This window comes from Equus asinus, chromosome 23, assembly GCF_041296235.1.
Source record: "Equus asinus isolate D_3611 breed Donkey chromosome 23, EquAss-T2T_v2, whole genome shotgun sequence".
Classification (NCBI taxonomy): Eukaryota; Metazoa; Chordata; class Mammalia; order Perissodactyla; family Equidae; genus Equus; species Equus asinus.
In genome coordinates, this window is record NC_091812.1 from 35865060 (window position 1) to 35890381 (window position 25322).

A 25322-nucleotide genomic window follows, 5' to 3' on the forward strand; every position below is an offset into this window, starting at 1 on the left:
TACAATTTTCCCTCCAAATGCTAATATTTGAAAAACTGTCTTTCATGATGTTCTAATGCTTGTTCAAGTATTCCAACGCCTGGAAAAGTTTGGGGGTGGTGTGTTGAGCAATGTTTAATAGTTATTCTGGGAACCTTTAAAATGCTGGTGTGTGCTGTGAAGATTTGGAGGGGAGGGCCGTGTACCCAGTTTTACAAACTTACTTGACCATAGAACCCCTTTTGTCGCTGATATATCTGGAAGTGACTCACCTGGAATAGTCCTACGGGGAACACTGATTTGGGACATTTTGTTTCAGTGATCATCGTAGATTGCATTATAGGGTGAAATATATTGAATCTTATAACCTCTTTCCCTAGAAAGAAATGGAAGAAAGGAAGGATGGAAAGAAAGAAAGCAAGAAGAAGAAAGAGGGAAAAGCGAGAACATCAATCACAGGCAATGTCCTGCCTTGCTGGCACTAGGTTGTCATTCAAAGAGATTTTCTCTGGTTTTGGAAATTACAGTAGACAGATGATATAAGCTTTCATGAGTGAGAGAGTGTGATTTATTTAGCTTCATATCTATAGTGCCTAAAGCAGAACCTGCCACAGAGTTGGTGCTCAATAGATCAATGAGAAAGTGAAGGAATGATTGAACAGAACTGCGAAATATGAGGTGTGGCAGTATTGGGTGAGCTTGGGCATCTCCCTTGATCTCTCTGGTCCTCTTGGGTGAAATGGAGATGAATCTTCCATTGCAGGGTGTTGTGAGGACTACACAGATGACGAAGTCCCTACCACAGTGTCTAGAACAGAGTAGGCACCCACTATAGCTCAGTTACCTTCCTTTTCTCTTTCAGGTGAAGATTTTATGCTTGATACGGGCATCTTATATTGGAAATCCCTGTTTCTTAGGGACATTAAAGATAAGGTGAACAGATGTCTATAAACTGACATATTCTTAGTATTCAATCATCTTCTAAATATCTCAATGGAGTTTCCTTTAAATAAGTAGTCACCAACCCATCCTGTTATACTTTTTTGCACATGATAATGGGCTGTCTGGACTCATTTGCCTAGTATTGATTAAGGCTCCATGATGTAAAGACTTTTCCTCAACATGAATATGGATTTTTTTTTTATATCCATCACTCAGCTGGTAATCAGGGAAGCACTATGTGATGCTTGGCTAGAAAAGTTAGCATATAAAAAAATAATGGGCTCTTCATTCCTTGGGGCACCAAAGGATTTCTTTCTCACTGGCCTCTGTTCTCAGCCGTGGTTGTGTTATGAAGGATTGAAGTATATCTTGCTTTACCTCTTTTGCTTAACGTTCTCAAAGAAAACAGAGGAGTAGTCAAAAGAACACCTAGTAATCCTACAATAAAAGCAGTGATTTTTCCTTTTCCCTCGTCATTGGGTGGAATAATTCTGTACAACTTGCGTTTGTGTGTGGTGACACAAAGCAAAAGAAAATGCCTTTCAGAATAGACCAGAGACAGAGTGTCTGATTTCCTGGCCTGATAAGGCCTACGAATGGAAAGGGGAGAGAGTTAATTTTAGGTGCTGAATGCAAATACTTTTTGTTGCCTCTGTGGCCTTGCATTCTGAAATGGTGCACAATCGGACCTCTCAAGTTTCTTTCTACTTCTTGGCTTGGTTTTTAAGCTGATGGTATGTTGACGTCTCTCTCACCAGCAACAGCAAAACTCTTTTTGTGTAGGCTTCTTTCATCTGCATGGATGGATTGTTTTCTTCCAAAAGGCTTTAGCTGCTGCAGGTGGATATTCTCTTGAGTCAATGTTTTCATTATTTTTCACAGGAGAGGGAGGGTAGGGCCCTTGTTTGAGAACATGTCTATCCTTTGAGACCCAATGAACCACATAGCACACACATTTAGTATGTTTGGGGACAGCTCCATGTAGTTAGTGCTCAGCCAATTCATTACTTCCAGGACAAAGGCCAAGTGCTCTTCATTCTGTTCTCAAGGCCTCCTATCAACTGGCCTCTTTCTTATTACCGCACCTCCTGTTCCTGCCCAGAGATCTTCCTTTCCTCCAAAACTGCTTGCTGACGCACCTCACTCAAGGACAAGCTTTGGAAGTCACAGAGCTCAGTGCTGGGGTACGTGAGGGGCTCAGCAGATCCTAGCTCTTCTTTAGGGCCAAGTGTGGTGGAAAGACCCCTGGCTATAAGTCATTGACCTGCTTCTACTTACTGGCTCTGGCCACTGAGCAAGCTTTGGAACTAAAACTCAGTTTTCTAATATGTAAAATGGGTACTAACACTCAGTTTTCCGATTTGTAAAGTGGGGTAGTGTTGCATGGATATGTGGTTTTGTGTGGATCAAAATAACAATGGCTATGCAGGCGCTTGCATTTGGGAAAGTCTTGGGCTTTCATAGCCATGGTGGCTTTCGAAGGAGGAATGTCCTCACTTATGTTCTTTTTTCACATCTTGACAATCCTGCCCCTTCCTCTCTGCCTAGTAAAATCCTTTCCACCATCAGAGCCCTTCTTGGGTCCATCTACTTTAATGGTTTACCTTGGTGCTCTGACCACATTGGTCTCTCACTGTTCAAATCACCTATAACCTTTACTGATAGAAGAACATATTTTGTCACTTTAACATATAAATAAAGCTCTATGTTTGATGTAACTTTTCTGCTTGTAACTCACAATAAATTGATCCTGCTTCTGACCAGTCTCAGTAGTGTCATATTCAGAAAACAACTTCAACATCCACAATTAGTTGAACATCCATTAGATCTTTAGTATAACCTTTCTACAAATACCAAAGGACATGACATGGTATGACAAACAAAATGTTTCCTCCTCATCACAGCATCACAGTAACTCTGCTCCTCTCTCAAAACTCCGTATGAGCCACAGGCTGGCACCCGGTTCTCAGACCCCTTTCTTTCATCCTCCTGGGTCTATTTTTTTTCTCAGTGAGTAGCTCCCTGACATTTCTAACATAGATGAACTTAGACTTTCTGACCATTTTGAGAGGAGGGAATAATTTTGAATCCTTCACAGTGCCTAATACAAAGCTGCACCAGGCACGGGGTAGGTGTATACTCATTGATTGTTGCATTGAATCCATCTCATGATAATCATGTGGCTGTTGTGGTAAAGAAACTCAGATTTATGTTGATGGTGCCATAGTTCTTGGGTCTTGAGATAGCTACAGTAAGGCTGAGAATGTTTTGCTACCCAACCAGGGCTCATATGGTTGTTGTTTTTGGGGAAAGGAACCTTCTGAGCACATCTCCCACAATCTTGTTTTGCTACCCAACCAGAACCTTGTAATCCCTTACATGTGTATAGAATTCCCAGTTTTCAAGCCAATTTCACATACATTGTTACGATTTGATACTCAAAACAACCGTGGAAAACAGACAGTGCAGAGCTCTGAAATCTCCCTTTCGTAGCTGAGAGAAGGGAAATAGAAGAAGTAGAAGGTTTCCTCTGTCCCTCACTGGCCACAGGATGGCTTTCTGAACCCTCTCCTGTCTACAGCCATCCCAGTTCTTTAACTTAGTTTTATCTAGTGTTACATTTTCTTTACTCAGTTAATTAATGCTATAGTCCGTTTGTCCTATACCCTTTAGGTTTGTCAGTGCTGGTCTGCCTTAACTGTACATTCTCCGGAGGGCAAAATCCTATCTATCTAATCTCATGGAAGAAGATTCAGCAGAACAGTCTGCACTTATTATGGAAAATGCTTCTGTCTTGATGGTGTTGACAACTGCATACCTGTTGGAAGCAGGGTTTGGGGGCACAGATGGTGACCAAAGGAATGAAGATCGCTTGGAAAGGGTCTCTTCTTTGACATGTAACAAAGTAGAAGGTGCACCTGGACTTTTATGAGCGGGGGTGGGGGGGTGGAGGGAGGGTAGAATGAAAGGGAAATGATTTCCAGGAAAGACGCATCTTTAGCCTGCTCCACCCAGTCCATCTGGGTTAACTCTTACATGCAAGCTCTGCACCATCTACCCACGGTTTTATGAACATCATCTGGTTAAGAGACTCAGGTCTGCCCTTTAATCAGGTAACCAAACCTATCACTGTTTGGGTTCCAGCTGTATTTTACTGCCTTCACTCCGAGGATTGATGTTTCCAGATTTGAACCATGAAAAATGGTGAGTTCCTTGAAATCATGGGTTGCAAGCTAGTAGGCTTTGGGCCTTATTTGTCCCATGTTTTATTTAGCCTATTCAGAATTTTAAAAAAGAAAAAAAACCAGTCTCCAACCTCTAAAATTTGTGGTATTTCAGATAAAATTGTATTTTTGGCATCTTTAGAAAATTAATTTGTCTAGGGCCATTGGGGTTGAATAATTACATTTCGGTATTTGCTTAGAACCAGCTAGTGGCCTGTGGGCTAGTGTTTGCCACAGTCCTACACGGCTGCCTCCCTGCCTGTGTTGCCCACCTTGCCCCTGGGGGCACTTTGAGTTTCCCACTCCTCCACCTAAAAGTCACTCTGCCCCAAAACTCTTTTCTTTGAGCTTGGCATGGGACCACATAGAGACATAATTTGAAGCTGAGGAACTGAGGGGAGAGAAACAGGAAGTGTTGCCCAGGAAATCTTTTCAGGTTTCATTTAACTTCTTTTTCCATTCCTACCCTCCTCTCTCATAGGTAACCTAATTCAGACCAGAGTGTTACAAAGCAGGAATTGGAGGCATGCCAGGTTTGTGCCATGAACGAGGGGTTATCACAGTGGTTCTCAGTCTTGGCTGCTCACTGAATTCTATGCAGTCATTTAGAAAGTGCCAATACCTGGGCTCCACCCCGGACCAACTGAATCAGAGTCTCTGAGGGTGGGGCCGTAAGTGGGTCTAATGTGCATCCAGGGTTGGGAACGGCTGGGTTAGCCCTTTGAGGAAGTTTATAGAGGGTCTTTTAGCTCTTTAAACTTAAGAGTATTCATTAGCATTTTTCTAGGCAGATGCGGAAACGTGTCTTAGATAATGAACATCAAAAGTATCTGTGTGCATCAACGCATTCTCCTGAGTGAGAGGTCACGCCCCTCCCTACTCTTCTCTTCCTCCCTGGGGTTAGCTGCAAGGCCCAGGGCAGATTTCTTCTCCAGCAAGGTGAGGGGTCCAGCCCAAGCAGCGAATGCCTTTGGTTTTCACTCTTCACTGGCCAAAGGCTCCCACCAAGTTCATGAAACTTTTTCAAAGCACTAAGGATTCATCAGCTCACACGCAGAACTGCCGAAGAATAGCAAGGATATGTTATCTCCTTCCCCATCCCTAAAGAAAGTATCAGAAGAAAACAAAATGTTGTTTTTTAGCTTTAAACCAAATGCCAGCAATACAAACTAGGAAATGTTACAGTTATATATAGAGAAATAGGATTAGCAGACAGGGCTTGTCTCTCTGGCACTAATTCTAGCAGGTTTTCAAATGCTGCTTTTCCTCACACAGGTCAGAGCCACATGTGTGAGTAATTTTCAAAAAGATGAATAACTGATACGTAGCTAATGGGTACCTTCTGCAAGGGTAGGTGGTTTACCTCAGAGGTTCCTAATCCTGGCTGATCATTCTATTTCCTCAGACACTAAAGCAAAATACAGATAATTCAGGCCCCACCTCCTACATCCTGCATCAGAATTTCTGAGAGTATGGGGCCTGGGCATCCGTATTAAAAAAAAAAAATCACCTGTGCCCATCCCCGGTACATCTTCTTATATATTGCTGGTGGGATTGGAAATGAGTGGACTCTTTTTTTTAAAGATAACTTTGATTCTGTCAAAATATAAAATACATTTCCCTTTGAACCAGCAATTCTACTGTATCCGTTGGTTGTATTTGTACAAGTATCAAGCATATATGCAACTCTGTGATAGCAAAAAACTGGAAACAACTTAGACATTTATTAAAATGGAATTGATAAATAAGTGAAAATACATCCATACAGTGAAATACTACATCGCTGTTAAAAATAATGAGTTAGTGGGGCTGGCCCGGTGGCACAGCAGTTAAGTTTGCACATTCCACTTCAGGGGACTGGGGTTTGCTAGTTTGGATCCTGGGTGTGGATCTAGGCACTGCTGCTCAAGCCATGCCATGGCAGGTGTCCCACATATAAAGTAGAGGAAGATGGGCATGGATGTTAGCTCAGGGCCAGTCTTCCTCAGCAAAAAGAGGAGGATTGGTGGTGGATGTTAGCTCAGGGCTAATCTTCCTAAAAAAAAAAAAGAGATCATTTGGGAATGATCTATGTGTTTTGGTATGGAAAGATATGCATGTATATTTTAAGTGAAAAAAGTTGGTTGATAGAATAATTTTATAGAGTAATTTTATAGCTTTGGTCCGTGTGTGAGTGTGTGTACATATCTGTGTATACGTGCATATACACATCCACATATATGAACGTTCATGTACACATACATGCATGTATACATCCCTATATCTACTGAGTTAACTTCTGGAAGGATAAACCATTTGAATTTGTTTACTTTGAGCATGTTCCTTAAGCCTCTCAGTGCTGATCAGATGTGTTTGAGACCCAAAGGTTGAGCTGCCAGAGTAGATTCTTAGGCCAAGCCAATGAGCCTTGGAACCTCCCAGAAGATATTCTATGAATGTCCATCGTTAATTGAAGGGAGAGCAATGGTTCTGCTCACGTGAAGGTAGCAACTGGATTGGTTTGAGGACCACCTTAAATGATGGGGGCTCTTTGCTGTGGTTTCGAAGGTGGTAGCTATATTTATTTTTCCAGGCAATTTCTTCTCTTTGCTTTCATAGATGAAGCAAATTCAGAAATATGTTTCTAGAATCAAAAAGGTGATCTTGTTCTCCTGGTGGAAATAATATTTAAATGACTTTGACCTTATGAATCTTATTTCATAGTTTTCATTTTATTAAAAGAGCTTCTTTTTACCCTTTTTCAGTGTAAAGAGGAACTTTATGATGATGATAATTCATTTGAATCAACTGTTTAGTTTCAAGAAGGTGGGGGTTTGAGAAGGCCCTTATTCTTATAGATGGTATGTATGACATCAGATGACGGGACACAAACATAGTTTCTCATTGAAATGAAAGAGCTACTGTTTCCTTGAGGCTGCAACCTCTCTTCCCTCCCTTATCCATTTCCAGATGGTTGTACAACAAATGTAAGGGGTGTGACAAAAGGAAGAGAACAAACGTTTGAGTACTAGGCATGGTGCTTCATATAAATTGTCTTATCACTCCCTGAATGACCCTGCAAGGAGATATCATTATTCTCATTTCACAAATGAGAAAACGTATTGAGAGGAATTTTGTGAGTTGCCCAAGGTCACTCCAGTTAGCAAATGTTGGAACTAGCATTGGGACTTCACAGGAGTCTTTCCCACTATCTCCACCAAGCAAACTCCAAATTAATAATTTTGTAAGAATATTATCTTGGGTATTAAAAGAACCCAGAAGTCATGTTACCAAGCTTGGAAAATGCTGATAGCATCCTAAAGTGCTAACATTTTCCTGATTGAATTCCAAAATAATCCTTTTTATACAACTCTTTGTTACATTATATGAAATGGTAGCAAGATAATATTTTTGATATTTTCCCCACTGCATCTTGTCCCCTTGACCCTTTTCCGGTTCAGCCAAGTGGACTGGAAGTATTGATTGCCTTAGGGAAGGAATATCATGGTAGCAATAATAGAATCTACATTGGTTTGCTACGGCTGCCATAACAAAGTACCACAAACTGGATTACTTAAACAGCAGAAATTTATTGTCTGACAGTTCTGGAGGCTGGAAGTCCAAGATCAAAGTGTTGGCAGGATTGGTTTCTTCTGAGGGCTGTGAGAGAATCTGTTCCATGCTGCATGCCTAGCTTCTGGTGGTTGGCTGGCAATCCTTGAACTTCCTTGGCTTGTAGATGTGTCATCTTTACATGGCATCCTCCTTGTGTTTGTGTCTCTATGTCCAAGTTTCCCCCTTTTATAAGGACACCTTCATCTCAGTTTAGGGACCCACTCAACTCTGGTACGACCTCATCTTAACTAATTACATCTGCAACAACCCTGTTTACAAATAAGGTCACATTCTGAGGTACTAGGGGTTAAATTTTCAACATATGAATTTTGGGGAGGGGGGGCGGACACAATTCAACCCAAAGCACAATCCCTGACATTTTTGGGTGATCTGAGAGCCTAAGAGACTTGGGCTTCCTTTCTGCAGTAGACGACAAGAGCTCAAAGCAGAAATGACCAGGTGGTGGGTCCATGCAGAGAGGCCTCAGCTTATAGGAGTGAGAGCAGCAGAATGATCCTGTGTGGCTGAGCAGGGCCTACAAGAGACATGGCCTTAGAGGACTCATGATGTTTCCTGAAACCCTGTGATGGTGCTGGAGCAGCAGAATGTGTTCATGCACTGAGAAGAGCCCCCTAAACTCAGAGGAAGATCTCAATCTAGAAGGACCTTTTCGGACAGGAATGAGAAAGAATGGAGTTGCCATCTACATGGAAACAGGGAGGGAGGAAAGCGATCTCAGTTGTTGTCTGACTGTGGAGAGGATTCTCTCCTCCCTCCATGAGATGCGCTGTGTCTGGAATGTGCGCTTGGGTGAGCCAAGCTTGGCTTGCTCCACACCAGACAACGAGTGAAGCCCAGAACCGTTCATGCCATCAGCACTAAAAGAGAAAAATCCTGGGAGAGCAGGGGCAGCCGGGGCCAACCTGAGGTTCTGGGGTGTGATATTCTCAGACAACCCCAGAGGAAGGGAAAATGGGGAACTTTCCAGGGTGGCTGTTCAGTGAAACAAATTGATTGGCCTATTAGCCAACAGTTCACTACACTTTGGGGAAAAACAAATATGAACTGTTCTCCTCCTCATGGCTGTTTATAGGTCAAAACTCTTTCCTAATAAAATGCTGTGAGACACTAGAAGCCAGGTAGATCACTGAATTTTTCAAATAGAAACAGACTTTTCTAAACATTGGTAATGATTTTTTTTTTTTTTGTAAATAGATTTAACCTTAGACCTTCTGTCATCTCGCGTTTTTACACAGGAAATTAATTTTCTCCATCCTCTCAGTGTTTGAGGGAAGAGGGAAAAAGTTGAAAAAGTCCCTGGGATTTCGAAAAGCTGCCATATAAACTTTAAAATTAAACAGATGTTATGTGAATCACATGTAAATTGGAGCCATGGGAACCTGGGTTGTAAACTGAATGAGATGTTCTGAAGCAAGAGAAGAAGCGGATTTTTTTTGGCAATTATTGGGGGCCTGTGGATCAAAAATATCACATGAAGATGGATCTTTGTGTTTCGGCAAGAGTTAGAGAATATTCCAAACCATAAATTTTTTTCCAGCAGGTTTTAAACTTCCTGAGGGCAGAGGTCATGTCTCTCTCCACTTTCTATTCTCAGCACCCAGCAAGTCCTCGCACACAGCAGACACCCAAAGCACTTACCGAATTCAGTCCCCTGGGAGCAAGCACGTAGTCACAGGAGGTAACTTTTAAATGCTGAGTTCCCTAGAGCTGAACTCAATTTCATTCTTTACTGTTTTAGTTTAGATTTTCCCCAGAGCAGAGCCTGAGGTAAGGACTTGGATGCAGGTCGTATATTTTGGAGGTGATCCCAAGAAGCAGGAGTGAGGGAGAGGTGACAACGGGACAGGAAAGGAGGAAAAGAAAAACTTTAGGGAGAATTATTAAGACTTCTGCTATAGGCAATGGTGGGGGAGTTAATTTTGCTGTAATCCCTTTTAAGATACAGAATGCCTCCCAGAATTGTCCACCCCAAGGACACAGTCTGGGGCATTTATCCACTGTCTCCAGTCCCCCACATCAACAGCAGCCTTCGAGGCAGAGAGATGCACCTACACACACTTGAAGTGGGACACTATTATCATGAGTTCACCATAGTGGAGCTGGAATCAGAGGTGGGCCAAGAGGATGTAATGTGGGGCACCAAGAACATTTTCTCTATTTACTATAATAACTTCCCTTTCCTTCCTCCTCCTTTGAGGAAGATTCTCTCATTTGATCTATTCTTGATGGTGTTTATGGATGCTTTTGAATACTTTTTAAATAGAAACATTCACTCTTTATTTGAAGTGATTAATTTGCTGTTTGAAGTAACAGAGTGGGAGAATGAGGATATTAGTCTAAGCAGAAAGCCTAAGCATATTCCGCTTCCAAAATCCTTGGGTATCTGCCACTCTCTTCACGGGGAGTGATTCCTGGAGGGTCTTTCCATCCCAAGCAAGGCCATTCAACCTGGTCACTCTCCCCTTCTCACTGCTTCCTACAGTGACTGTTGGCCCTGCCACACCAACCTTATTTCTGCCTGTATCTCTGCTGATTCAATTCATTCATTGATCAATTCACCTGAAAATCTGTCTCCCCACTCTTATACCCCTTTCTAGCTGTTATGGGTTGAATTGTGTCCCCCTCCCCATAATTCATATGTTGAAATCCTAACCCTTGTACCTCACAATGTGACCTTATTTGTAAATAGGATTGTTGTAGATGTAATTAGTTAAGATGAGGTCACATTGGAGTAGGGTGGCTGCTAATCCAATGTGAATGGTGTGCTTAAGGGGAAATTCAGACCTAGAGACAGACAATATAGACAGAAGACAATGTGAAGAGACACAGGGAGAAGATAAACATCTACAGGGGAAAGAGAGAGTTCCGGAACAGATCCTTCTCTCACGGCCCTCAGAAGTAACCAACCCTGCTGACACCTTGATCTCAGACTTCCAGCCTCTAGAACTGTGAGACAATAAATTTCCATGGTTGGGCCCCTCAGTTAGTGATACTTTCTTATGGCAGCCCTAGCAAACAAAAACACTAGCTATCCTCCACATTTAGCTCAAAGCCTTCCTCTTCCATGGATTTCAGTGGTTTATTAGGAGCCCTGGACCGGAGTTAGCAATTCCAGGTCTAGTCCTGGCACATATCATTAATGAATTGTATAAATGTGAGCAAGGGTCTTTACCTCTTTGGGTCTTTTTATTCATAGTGCAAAATAAGGATAATAACCATGCCGCCCCATTGTCTCAGAGTCGGGCTGTGAGGGTCGAATGTGATCCTCACATGTGTGAGAGAGGGTTTGTAGTCTAGAGTGCAGTACGTGAATACACAGAGATGCTGTAAAGAAGAGGAGCTTGTTGAATCCTGATCTGGGAGTCAGGGCAAGCTTGGAATAATCATTTATTTCCTTTGAGCTTCAGTCCCATCTTCTGTAAATTGAGATGATTTTTTAGGTGCCCTCCCAGCTCTCAAGCTCTAGGATTACATGATATTATTATTAGTCATTTATTGATTAAACATCGATTGTCTGCTCCATGCCAGGCTCTACACGAGGTACACGGGATGTGAGTGTGAGTAATTTCAGTCCTGGTCTTCAAGAGCTTTGTTCCTCCAAAATTTTCCTTCTCAGTAAATCCCACAATGTCCGTCTCCATCCTTTGAGGACATATTTTTCTCATCCTTAGAGGAATAAACGTAAAGATGGGAGCAGGAAGGGATGGTTTGGAAAGAGACTATTTCCAAAGCCATGTTGTTTTGTCAACAGTTAAGGAAGCGGTTGGCTGTGGATTCCCTTTATATAGGCCAATAGTGACATTTCATTAAAATTTTGTGTTCCCAAATGTCTTAGCTCCGCCTGGCTTTATTTAGTTGGCGTACCTCTGGGTTTACTAACAACATGCAGCTGTTTAAGGTGTGGGGTGAGCATATCCTTTCCTTGAATTATATCCGACAACCCTAGTATTTGTGATGTAAGTTGTGTCACCATTTCCTCTTTAGTTTTCATTTCATTTTTGTTGTATTTTGTATCACGGACACTCCACTGACAAGAGAGAGGAGCTGTCTGCTCTTATCTTATCTAAGCAAACCTCTCTGCGTGTCTGTCTCTGTGTCCAGATCTCAATGAATGGACACTGGTCTGAGTCTACTGGACTTGAAGTATTTCACTTATTCATTCAACAAAAATATTTCTTAGAGGGCCTATACCTGATGCTCTGAGTGTAGCTGGGAATACGGTAGTGACAAGTCAAGGAAGCTTATCGTCCCCATTGGAGGTTCCATTCTGCTGGGAGATAAGTATATAAAGAAACAAAGATATACAAAAGAAACAACGTAAGTTCAGATGGTAAGGGCCAGGGCAATATGCTAGAGAGTGACAAGGTTGGGCAGGGAATGTTGGATAGTGTGGACAAAGGAGTCCTCTTTGAGAGGTAATATTTGATCAGAGACTTGAATGAAGAGGAATGAGATGTGGGGAGATTTTGGGGGTGAGATGTGTTCCATGCAGAGGAAGTAAAATGTAAAGACCTCAGGAGGAGAAGAATTTAGTATGTTGAGAAGAAGGCATGGATGGATTATAGAAGCAAATGGAATATTGATATTATCTCCTTCTCCCTCCCTCATTTCTCTGCTTCCCTTTTGCTTGAATGACTTTCTTGTACTAATTCCTCCCTCTGCTTGTCTATTTTCGTTTCATAGATCTTTTACACTGTCTGTAAACCTTGGTCCCCTGAGCACTGCATTTATTAAGTCTGAAGCTAAGGGGAAATGTTTCCGGGGGTAGTTTGGTTTAGCTAGGTAAATGGAGGAAGACAGGATAGAGTGGAAGAATGGAGATAATATCCCTCTAAGGAAGGAGTCATTTAGTTATAAGAAAGATGAGCCCATTTGAATTAGCATGAGAAAGGGAGATTGCTTATAAGGATGTAGGGGATGCACATGGAATCAAATGGCAGGAGGTACAGTGGGGCTTCATCGTCTCAGGCAGTTCCTGTCTTCATTGCTCTCTTTTTGGAGTGTTTGTCCTTTCATGTCTGCCTTTCTGGATGTCTGCTCCATTCTCCTCTCTGCAGTATCTTCCTCTGCAAGGCTCTTAGTTACTCCTCTCCCATAACTTTGGATTGTACTTGACTTGAGGATGGTATTGTGGCAGGCAGGCAATTTGACCTTTCGTGTCTAACCCTGTCCCCAAAACTATAGACTTTAGGCTCACTTCAAAGTCCTGGAACAATGACTCTGCTTGGCCCAGTGGAGGTTAGGCATCCATCTGTGGTCCATTCAGTTGTAGCTGGTGTAGGGAGTATTCTCTTGTTTCACAGAGATGCCCCTTTTTGGGGGCATCTTCTCTAATGAAGAGATATAGGTAGGGGTAGTGTCAAGACCATCTTTAGGAATGGGATTATAGGTAGAACGTGCTTGGTGCAGGAAGATTCACACCAAAGGACAAAGTGTGATCTGGAGAGGAAACCAATGGGGAGAAGGAAGAGGCTATGTATCGTAGGAGGAAGAATGGTGGCCATGAAGATGTAGGTTTAGATTTTGTCTGATATTTTGTATAGCATGCTCACGTGTCAACCCACATGTACACTCCATCTCCTTCCACAAATGATGTGAGCTAGCTTACAAAAAAAAATTAAATTAAAATTCAGAACTAGTTTAAGCTACTTCATTCTGCTTTATTGTCTGCCTTCTACAAATAAACTATGGCTTAATTTTTACGTGTAATTTTTCCATAATCAAGACTTAATTATTTAGGACTGCTATGTATGCACTAAACCCCATGTTTTTCTACTTTCTCAGTATACAGAAAAACTGCATTTTCTGGCCTTCTCCTCAGGTAGGTGGATCCGTGGAACTAGGTTGTGGTCAATGGTATATGGACACACTTCCATCCTTGGCCCCTGAAACCTTCTACCCGATCTCTATGCTCTGTCACTCTCCCTTTGTCTGCCATCTTGATCCCGAGGATTCAGTAGGGGACCCTAAATCCCTAGAAGTTGGTTCAGCCATGGGGTGGAAAAATCCTAGGTTCCTAAATGACTCCACGGAGCAGAGACCCTCTGTCTCAGAGACTCCTATTAGATTATGACATGAGTGACAAATTGGTAATGCCATTGAGTTTTTAATGTTAATTCTTATGGCTGTTAGTTTTATCCTTACCAGAATATGAGAATATTCTTTTCTGGAGTTTCTGTCTTCTCATGTAAGGTGTGGCAGAGATTGTGGTGTATTTTAATATAAAACTAATAAATCCATAAGATAGAAAGATAAGGTTATAATACAGAGAAAATTAACACAAAGATGATATGTAGACTTGATACTAAAGAAATTCTGTTAAAAGTGAAATATCCGGTAGTACACCTAGATGTTTACTCTTCAGGGATGGCATATAATCTATATAGTGCTGTAGTTTTTTGACTACAAAAATTGTTTGCTTTACACAGAATGTTTGAATTTCATCAATCTTAAGTTCATTCGAGAATGCCAGCTACAGTGCATCCTTTTATTTACTAATGTAGTACAGAGAGAAATTTTCTTAAGGAAAAAAAATCTTTTCTCTGCCAAGCAATTAGCTTTTGGTAATGGAAATGTAAATAGAAGCACAATTCATTAATGTTTAGTATTTTTCCCTGCCACACATGTAGTTGACATAGATATATGCAACTATAACAACACACACACCACACACACACACACACACACACATGCACACCCCTATGCTAACATTGGTAATAGTGTTTGGTTTTATTTTGCTATTTTGGAGTTTCTAACAGTCTTGTACTAACTTCTTTGTTTTGCTTTATTTTGTCATTAATTCTGAGTTTGCAAATTATAGAATTCTCTAAAAGTTGTAGAGAAAGTACTGGACTACAGTCCATGATTCTGATCTCATCTCTGCCACCACTTGGCCTGTGACCCAAGACATTACCTCATCTCTTTGGATCTAATTTCCTTTAATATAAGATGAAATTGGTCTAAGATAATGGGCTTTGGAGTCAGATGGACCGGGGTGATTTTGGGCAAGTTCTTTAGTCTCTCAAATCCCCATTTCTTTAATTTATAACATGGGGATGATACCTTCTCCCTCTCAAGGTCAAGGTGAGCAGTGATGAGACATGTCTCAAGGCCTGGTTCACAGTGAGCATTTAATTATTTGCTTCCTTTGCCCCATCCTCTGGATATTGAAAGCTGACCTCTTTCTCCCCTAAGGAACAGCAAATATGGGAATTCACTCTTCCTTATCTTGTTGGAAGTCAAGCTGTTGTAACTTTTACTAGGAAGAACTGGACTTCTGTTCTATTCTCGTGGTGATCAAAGAAAACATACCTAGAAAAGGAGTGTGTTGGAGTATCACCTACCGCATGTTACACACACTGGGAGCACCCATACCAGGGGGGAACCCAGCCCTGTGGAAAATCAGGTTGTGCATGTACACACACACACACATATACACACTTTGATCTCAGTATCTGTAAGAGTGAGCCAACCATTACATGTGCCTTTCTGATCCTCTTGCTCACTCTTGTATGATACCATAGGAGATAGGAGGAAGAAAGAAGAGACGGGAAGGAGGATGGGGTTCTCGTGTTCACTGCATGATGCTCTGATTGTGTCAGAGTAAATCCCCAAGGCAGTCATCAAAGAAAAACTATCAGGAGATGTCTTTACAATCCATGACTTATAATCTCTTTTTAGGATGTTGGTTTCTCTCGGTTATCTGTAAAAGATCAAAAAAATAAATAAATAAAAGAGAAAACGTCACTGTCCCCTTCAGCAGAACTTTTGTTAGTGTGATTGAGAAGTGTCCCAAGTGACGTGTGAGCTGACCAGGGTGAGCAACAGTGTCTTATGTCAGTTCTTGTCCTTGTTACTTTCCGGAAAGGTAGAGATTACAGATGACCCAGTCATTGTCCTTACTGTTGTCATACAAATCGAGAGCTAGCCTAGGAGCAGGAAATCTCACTTCGTGTCCTGTCTTTGCTACTAATTACAGCTTGTAACTTTCAACTATTATTTAATTTTCCAGGTCTTAGTTTTCACTTTTTTTGTGTGTGAGGAAGATTGGCCCTGAGCTAACATCTGTTGCCAATCTTTCCCTTTTTGCTTGAGGAAGATTGTCCCTTAGCTAACATTCATGCCAGTCTTCCTCTGTTTTGTATATGAAACGCTGCCACAGCATGGCTTGATGAGTGGTGTGTGTGACTGTGCTCAGGATGTGAACCTGCAAACCCCAGGCTGCCAAAGCGGAGCACGTGAACCCAACCACTATGCGACCAGGCCAGCCCCAGTTTTCACATTTTAAAAATGAGGCAGTTGAGCATCACTGATCACTAAGATCTTTACTTCTAGTCTTATATGATTTAAACACAGGATTTTTCTGAAGTATGTTTTAATACATATGACTCAAAATTCACTGATTTTCATGTCACCTCACTCTATATTTTTGCCTTTGTCTATGTATTATCTAGACTAGATAATCATTTACTCAATATTTTTATTTCAGTCATTTAAAAAATTAATATTCATGAGCTTATAGACTTGAAATGCACACACAGAAATCCCCAGCTATTAGCATTTTTGTGTGTTCTTCCATGTAATAACACATTTTGGAAAATGCTGCTATAGTATTTTTTTTTTTTTTTTGAAGGAGATTAATATACAACTACTCAAAAGTTTAACTTTTCTATCTTGAGTAGCTTATCTGGTGGGGATCATAGGTTGATGTGCCAGTATTTACGCTGGTTCATAGGCTATTTCCCATTAGTAAGAAAAATATGAAGGGTATCATTGTTTCTGTTCTAGCAAGCTTTGAGAAATGGCAACCTTGCTCTTATAGTAACACCTGTTGATCTACGCCTGGAATTCTGTGTAATACGGATGTAACATAGATTGTAAGATGAGAAGAGCAGAGAAAGGGACAGAAGGAGGGTTAGAAAAATCACTCAGATCAAGTTATGGGTAATAGATCCTCTTTTTTTACTAAGAGAGCATTGGATCCTGTGACAATGCATCGTGTATGTTCTCTCTCTTCTATATTTTGGCATCTGAACTGAGTTGCACACACCTCCTTTAAGCCCCCTTTTAGATACTTAAAATATTGACTGTGCTTACATTTATTTAATTAATCATGGAAGATGGATTGCATTCATGTCTTGGTTTTGAAAGATTTCCACAAGAATTGAAATTCGTGAAACACACAGCAAATTTAACCTAGCCTTCATTTTGAAATCACCTGATATCAATTAGCATTCCTCCAGTTTGGGACTGATTTATGATGCCCTTGTAAGGCCCCGAAAATATGAAAGCAGAGAAGCAGTATTTCAAAATGCAGCATAAAATCAACAATAAAATGTATATTTATAACCTGAAAAGTATGATTTCATCTTGGAGAATTACCAACCCAATAGCAGTAATAAGCATGATTTTCATTGTACCATATTGTACTTATTAAGCACTTCAGGGGACTTGTGAATAAATCAAATTGTGGGATCAGTTTTGGATATCTGAACATATTTTTAAATTTTGTAAAAATGTGGAAAAGTATCACAACTGGTTATCATTTGTTCATGTTTTCCAAAAGAGTTTTAATCATAAACTCATTCTTACATCCTCCTACAAGCTGGACTGAGGCCGAAATGGCCTGTAAAGTGACATACTTTTAATAAATGCAGATTTAATATGGTCATGAGATAAGATTAGACCCTTCAAAAACCCCATTCAAATACCACCGCTTCTGATTTATGCTCATAAAAGTCAGGGAGAGCTAGGTGGTTTGGAGGATGCAGTGTTATCAGAGAATTTCGAGTGATGTATACGCCTGCTTTTGATTTAAAATTTTAATAAAAAAATTCAGTGTGGGAAGTTAAGGCACTGAATTGAAATGCCTCAACTTGCTCTGTTTGGATTATATTGGCTTCCACAAGTCAGTCCAACCAACACTTATTGACAATGTACCATGTGTTGGGCACTGTGATAGGTATAGGGGCTACAAAGTCAGGAGAGAGCTCTCCCTGGCATGGGATCAGTGTGAGAGAGCTGAAGTTCCAGGCTGACCACAGAGCATGGCTGTCCCAGGTTTGGTTAGAATTCTGAATTTAGATCAATGATTGCGGGTTCCAACAGGACAAGGATGCATGGCTTGGCTTGCATCCTTAGAGGTCAGTATCCTCAATGAGTCATTTTAACGTTGCATTAGGTTAAGTTTCAAGTAGCAGGTGGGTTAACTTGGGGAGTCTGGCTTAAGTAGCCTCGGATGGATGGTTCACCTAATGAGAAGTGGTTACCTCTTCTCTGTGGGGAGAGGGTTGGTGACAGGGGCATCTCCAAGGAGCTTTATGATCAGGACAAATAAGATAAACTCATTTTATTGACATTCTTTTTCACAGGGCTATTAGATCATAGGTTCTGTAGCTGAAAGCAAAACAAACGTACCACTTTTGTTTCTGATGCACACACAGCAGGAAGTGAGGCTTCCTCCAGGTTTCTCAAAGGAAATGATAGACATGAATGAGCCCCTGAAAACTGGCAAGTGAGTCCTCAAGTGTGCTGCTGAGGAAGATGATGCTATTGATGCCAGCATTAGGATGGGTTCTTCTCCAAGATTCTCAGTTGCTGGCCAATGCTAGGTTCCCACTTCAATTATGGGAAAGCCATAGGCCCTGATTATCAGAGTGGCATATTAGAAACTGGGGTCTCCTCAGGATTGCCTGCCCCGCTCTAGATTACCCCAATGTAGGAGATTCAGAGTCTCTTCTTACAAGCTCTTGGGTTCTTGGCTTCAATATAGCTGACCCACAGCCCCTGTGAGCCACAATACATCACTTAGTGATGCAGTCATGGAAGTAGATTTTACCCCATTCTTTTGTCTCTTTACAAAGGGTGAAAAATTCTAGGAGGTGATGGGGAGCGAAACCAAATGAGAGGCCGTGGAGCTTATTTAAACTGTTTTCTGTTGACTTTCTAATAGGTTGCATTTCAGTTCCAAATTTTCTTGGATTCCAAATTCTGGTTCTGACTAGGCAAGGAAATGTTGTGATGGTTTTGGAAATAAATAAAAAATCTGATGAATTCCTTCTCTCATTTAACTATTCTCTTCTCCTTTGGTAATATACACTGTGGAACTACCTTGCCAGAGAGGTTCAGACCATAGACAGGAGACAAATTTTAATTGCGCAGGCTGATAAAGGCAACCAATGACACAGATGGTTTCAATAAGCAGAGACTCCAAATATAATTTGCATTTTTCCATAATAAATAACAATAATAATGACTACCATTTGTTAGGTACTTACTTTGTAGGGAAATATTGTGCTATGTATTTTAGGTAACATGCTTATTTTATTTCGCTTGAACCTCGCAATATTCTTGTGAATTAGCTATCATTGCAGTAGCATACTTGAAAGATAAGAAAACTGAAGCTTTGAGAAGTTAAGAACTGAGCTGAAGCCAGGATCTAAATCTAGCCATTTTTCATTCCATAGCCTATCCATTTTTATTTTCATACTCTATTACTTACTTTGGGACTATATGTCAAGTTTTGTGATGTAATTTTTTTCGGACCGGAAGGCTCAGCAAAACCCTTTGATGGACTGTTTGGGCCCTGGAAGGATAGACTTTACGGGAGTGTTTTTCAAACTATAGGTGTTATGTACTAAATGTTTGTGTCCCATCATATGTTAAAGCCCTAACTCCAATGTGATGGTATTTGGAGGTGAGGCCTTTGGGAGGTATTTAGATTTAGATGAGGTCATGAGAGTGAAGCCCCCAGGATGGGATTAGTGTCCGTATAAGAAGAAGAAGAGAAATTAGAGCTCTCTCTTTCTCTGCCATGTAAGGACACAGCAAGAAGGTAGTTATCTGCAAGCCAGGAAGAGAGCCCTCACCTGGAAACTGAACTGGTCAGCACCTTGATCTTAGACTTCATACATTCTAGAACTGTGAAAAATTAATTCCTGTTGTTTAAGCCAGCCAGACTATGGTATTTTATTATGGCAGCGTGAGCTTACTACAACGGTGGTTATACCTGATTGAGTCATGGAATCAATTACAAAGGATTAGGACCGGTATTTTTTTAAAAAAGGAAATAGGGGAGAATAGAATAGAAAATATCACAGTACGTAGTAGTAAAGGTAACTATTGGTTCATGAAACTTTTGTTCTGGCATATATACACATATATATATACACACACACACATCTATATAATTTTTGGTATATGTATATATGTATCCTGTGTGTGTGTGCATGTGTGTGTATATGTATGTGTTCACAATATAAAATATATTTTTTACCGGGGATTTTACTCAAAAATTTTGAAAACCATTGCCTTAGGATATGGATAGGATGGGGAAGTAGTAAGATTAAGAGATAGCTAAATTATCTTGCATTAAGGAATGAAGGAGGGGTTTGGGGTTATTTGTGGGGGTCATGCTAGGGAGGAACAAGGAGGAAGTTAACAAGAAGAGCAAGAGGGCTCTGACAGCATGGCAAGGAACTGACCCCTGAGTGGAAAAAAGTGAGTACAATTTCCCAGGAGGAAGAAACAGTTGAGGGACTTTTAATAGGAATGTCTTATTTCTTGTGTTTAAATTGCTTTCTGTGCAGTTAAGCACAGCACCTTATCTTTACCCCCATCCTCTCTCCTTTTCTAGAAATCTTCAGTGCAGTCTACTAGGTATACAGCCTACATCCAGCGGAGAGGCAGGGTGTAAAGAAACCAGGGAGATGTCCAGCAAAACCCATTACAGAATGAAAGAATTGAGCAGAAGCAGAGACCTGGAGCTTGAGGTGACCCGAGGTTACTGGGGAGAATGCCAGGTTTTCTACTGCATCCTAGGAAATGAGGGTTGAAGTCAACTTTACATACATCCAGAAGGATAATGTGCCTCTAGTAAGCTGATGTCTTGGAGAAGACATCCAAGTGGTTGACATTGTATTTCCCCCTTCCCCTCATGCCTCTTCCCCTTCTCTCCTGCCATACCAATAGGTATCACAAAAGAGTAAGTAAGAGGGATGGGAGAATATAAGATCTGGAAGACAAACGTCATGACTCAGACTCAGTCTCAGATACTCAGAGCAAAGTGTGTGTTTTTGAATACATCTGCTTTTGCACACGGCCTGGTGCTCTCATGGTAGCAAGGCTTAGAGTGTGTATGATGTGTGCTATATGACAGCACAGTCCTTTCCTAGGAGATTTTATTTTCATCACGTGGCAGCTTGAAACAGTGAAAAGCACGTTGGTCTGGACTCCAGAGGCAGGAATTCTTCTCTGCTTTTGCCCTCTTTCCACTATGAGTTTTTGGGCAATCTATCATGTTGGCTCTCTTCTTGTGAAGGGGAGAGGAAGGATTTCAGTTTTCTCTGGCTTCTAGCAGCTCTAATGCTTGCCCTAGACCAATGCTATTTGATTTGAGTCCTTGGAGGCTACTCGAGACCCTTAAGCTTCTAGACGGCTCTGGGAAGAAGGATCCCTCCCTTGGGCTTGTTTCAATTCCCACTCTGCCACCCCCACAGCTTGCCAAGAGCAGCCCTGCATTTCTGTCTCTTTTGTATAATGAGATTCCCTTTACAAAAAGAAAAAAAAAAGAGAATATGTGAAGAACTACTGTACTAGACAATCCACAAGGGAGGCTGTTCACTTTTCAATGACTCAGAAGGGGCTGAAGGCTGAAACCAATAGGAAAAGAAGCCATTGAAAAATATTTTCCAAGGAAAAATTTCAAAAGTACAAAAATATTTCAAAAAAGACCTGACAGTCCATTTTATGGCAGGTGGAAAGCAATATTATTAGTGACCAACATGTTCCAAATATTTGGACAATATACGATGGGCTATCTTTCCATGTTCTAAGATTTTTAGTGGACAACATCAATAAATTGTCTTTATACAGTTAGGAGGTGGCATCAGTAAATGAATATAGCAAATGGAACAAATTACTTTATGCTGGGTCTAGTTCAGGCTGAACACAAATTTGGCTCAGCTTCCCATAGATGGAAAATTATCTGGTCCTCTTTTGATGGGAGTAGGTCTTCCCACTCTGAAAGCCTAGGACCAGCCAATTCTACTCCAAAGCCATGTTGTCACTGACCAGATTGGAGCTGACTTAAGGAGAAGAGAGGAAACGGGCAGCAAGTAAGTGATGAATACCAACAGCAACTAACATTGATCGAGTACTGACTATGTATCAAAATCTGGCCTAGATGTTTTTCTTATAACCCTTACCACAACTCTAAAGTAAGTGGTACAGATAAAAAACCGAGGCTTAGCAAGCTTAAATCACTTCCCAAAGTCACTAGAGCTAGTGAGTGATCATCCATTAATGGCTCCAACTTCTGCTCTTCTTTAATTATTCCTTGTGGCTGCTCCTAACAAAAGACATCTTGACTTTTACTCCTTCTAGGCCTTTTCTGGCCATGTTCTAATACATGGTCTTTAATCTCAATTTATAATTTATTTGTTTATTCAGTCAAAAATATTCATAGAGCATCTACTATGTGAAAGGCATTATGTATGGAACTTAAATATGCTTCTTCATCCATAAAAGCTTGAGATCTAGTAGAAGAGACAAGTTATGTACATAAAAAATTCAAGAAAGCAACTGACAAGTGTCCTATGAGGAAGTGCAAGTGTTATGAAGGTCGGAGGAGGGAGATAAAACCTTGTCAGCAGAGAAGTCTTGTGGAGAAGGTAGCTTTTGGATTGGCCCTTGAAGGGGATATAGTAGGTACATGTAGATTTGTGGTCAGAAGGAAATTTTGGGGGAAAGAAACAACATAACTAGAGGTATGTGTTAAATGAATAGTGGGGAGTGGACAGGGAAAAACTGTTTGGCTGGAAAGTGGGGTGTATAAAAGTGAGCTATAGGAAATGAAGTTGGGAAGATGTATTGAATCAAGGTTAGAACATGGGGGCATCTTGACTCAAGCTCAGATGCGGACTTTATTCTCTGCAAATGGCTGGAAAGCCATCAAAAACTCTTGAGCAGGAATGTGACATGACAAACCAGTGCCTCAGAAAGATTAACCAGGCCACAGTGCATATGACGGGGGTGCAGAGACTGGAAGAGGGTGGGCAACTTAGAAAGCTTTTGAAATAATCCACATCAGGGACACTGAGTACCTTGAATGGGGAGGGAAGAGTGGGAAAAGAGGGAAGGGAAATATTGTAAACATAAATATGGAAGTATAGGCAAATGACTGGGGAGATGGGCGGGGCCTTTGATGGAAATAGGGAATAAGGAAGAACAGCACGTTTCAAGGGCAAGAGGATGAATTCAGTTTGGCACACGCTGAGTTGACCCTTAGGAAGGGACATCAAGAGCAGATGACAACAAAGCAGGAGGACATGGCAACATGAAGCTTGGTACAATGTAATTAAGTAAAAGGGCTAACACACAGTTGAGATAGGCAGCAATACAATGGTATCCAAACAGGTGATAAACTGTTTTATCTTGGTGGTGGTGGCAGGATGTATATGTTTTCCATCCTGTTTTTCCCTGCATCACTGTTGAATGACCTGAAAGAGCAATGAGGCATTTGCTCACTGGCCTGTGGGATATTCCAGACTTTGGTATTTTAAGACTGCATGAATGCAGAGGAATTGGTTCTGTTTGAATGACTATTAGTATTTTGAAGCATGGTTATATTTGTCAAACATCTGTTTTGTTTTAGAGAAAAATCTTTCCCACTGAAATGACTGATGGTTTTAACGTCCTTGGGACACAGTCATTTTTGTCAGAAGGGAGAGACATCTGCCTACTGACTTTGAAAATTACCTAACAGTTTGGCATCAAGGAAATTTGCCTGGTCTTCTCCATGGAGACCTCCCCAAGGGTAGAAACATAATTAGTATCTTGTGATAGAATCAGGTCTGGGGATAATGTGTCTTCTATTTGGATAGTTCTTTGTGGTGGAATAACTTTTACTGCTCCTAAGTAAAGTTTAACTTTGTGGCCTAATTTACAAGCATGAAACCACATGCTACTAAACACATAATTACTTTCCCGACTTTGCCCTTCCTTTGGCTTTTCTGGACCAGGTTTACTCACAGTATTCAGTTCCTCTCCCTTTTGGATTTTGGTGCTGCTGGTAATGTGTCCGCTGGAGACTGGGCTGATGTTCTCCACCACAGCTCTGATTGGTTTCCACAACATGCACACGATCGGGAGTGTTTTACAGCTGGAGGTCCTGAGATGTGGATCTTGTTCCCTTATCAGCGGCATGCAAAATGGTAGGGACCAGACCCTGGAATTGGGCCTAGCCCTCCCAGCTTCCTCGGTGACATTTGAGGTCGCTTTTTCTTGGAATCCCTTCAGAAACAGCTGAATGATTTTTGGGCTTTTAATAGACTAAATTATGTCCACCGTCATCTATCTGTGGTCTCATGGTCCTCAGACCGTATGAGAAGAAACACCCAGCGACCAAGCAGCTAAAAGCAAAGCCTTGGCATGCTTCTATGCCATTAAATGCCTTCCCTACGAGAGTCTTTGTTGTAATTCCATCTCCCCGTGATCGATGGGCCAACTGGCACACCATAAAGCTTTATCTTATTAGCTGGAGGAAAGAGCCATGAAAGTTAGGGACCCCATTTACACGAAAAGAGAAAATCCTGAACCATGTGGGACAATTATTTATGCTCTTAGAAGTTTTAAAATGTCTTGATTGGGCATCATCTGTGAGATAAGGCAAATAGGACTAATGTGTTCTTTGCATGCCTTATGCTGGTTAAGTCTTATTTCTTGAGTTAGTTTTGTCTACTATCAAATGCCATTCATGGCCTCTGAGATTTAACACTCAGGAACCTATAGAATTTCTAGGAAGGAGTGATCAAATATGATCATTTGGGACGTGGTAGGTTAGAAATGGAGCTGGAGCGCAGCTGGACATAAGATGGGGGCCAGACCAAGATGATGAGGGTGGTGGCCGGGGAAATATGAATGAAGGGAAACTGAAGAGGCCCAGGCCCCCTTGAAGTACAAGCAGTTCTGTTCCGGGAGTATGAGGAACATTCTATCAGCTAGTAAATACCAGCGAGGGTCAAGGGGAGAAAATACCTGGAGAAGCCTGTGATAAAGTGTAAATCTTGTTACTGGTTTCATCTCTGTTTTCGAGTCATTCTGTGAATTACTATTTGTGAGAGACTGAGGTAGATGGAAGAAAGCAGTGTCTAGTTCTAGAATCACTGGGGGCCTAGATGAGATCTTGAACAATATTTACTGATTCTTCTGCCCTTAGGCTCAGCGATTCAGGCAGTTGTGAAGTTCTTAAGGGAAAGGAGCATATTTCTTTCATCTTTGAAGCCCCAAGATTTTCTAGTTTCTGGCTTATGGTGTTAAAAAAAATTTATTGGACAAATCGTTAGTGTAGAACACAATCTTTTATTTAAATAATTCCAGAAAAGGGAGATCCTAAAACTTCGTAAACTTCATTCAGCAATTAATTTCAATATATGTGACTCAAGTGGTTTTTTTTTGGTATTTTGGAATTTATGCATCTACTAATAGTATATAGCATCTGTTGAATGTTTGCCATATGCCATTTATTGTTTAATAGTTTTACATTGTATTAAGGGCTTATGTTGC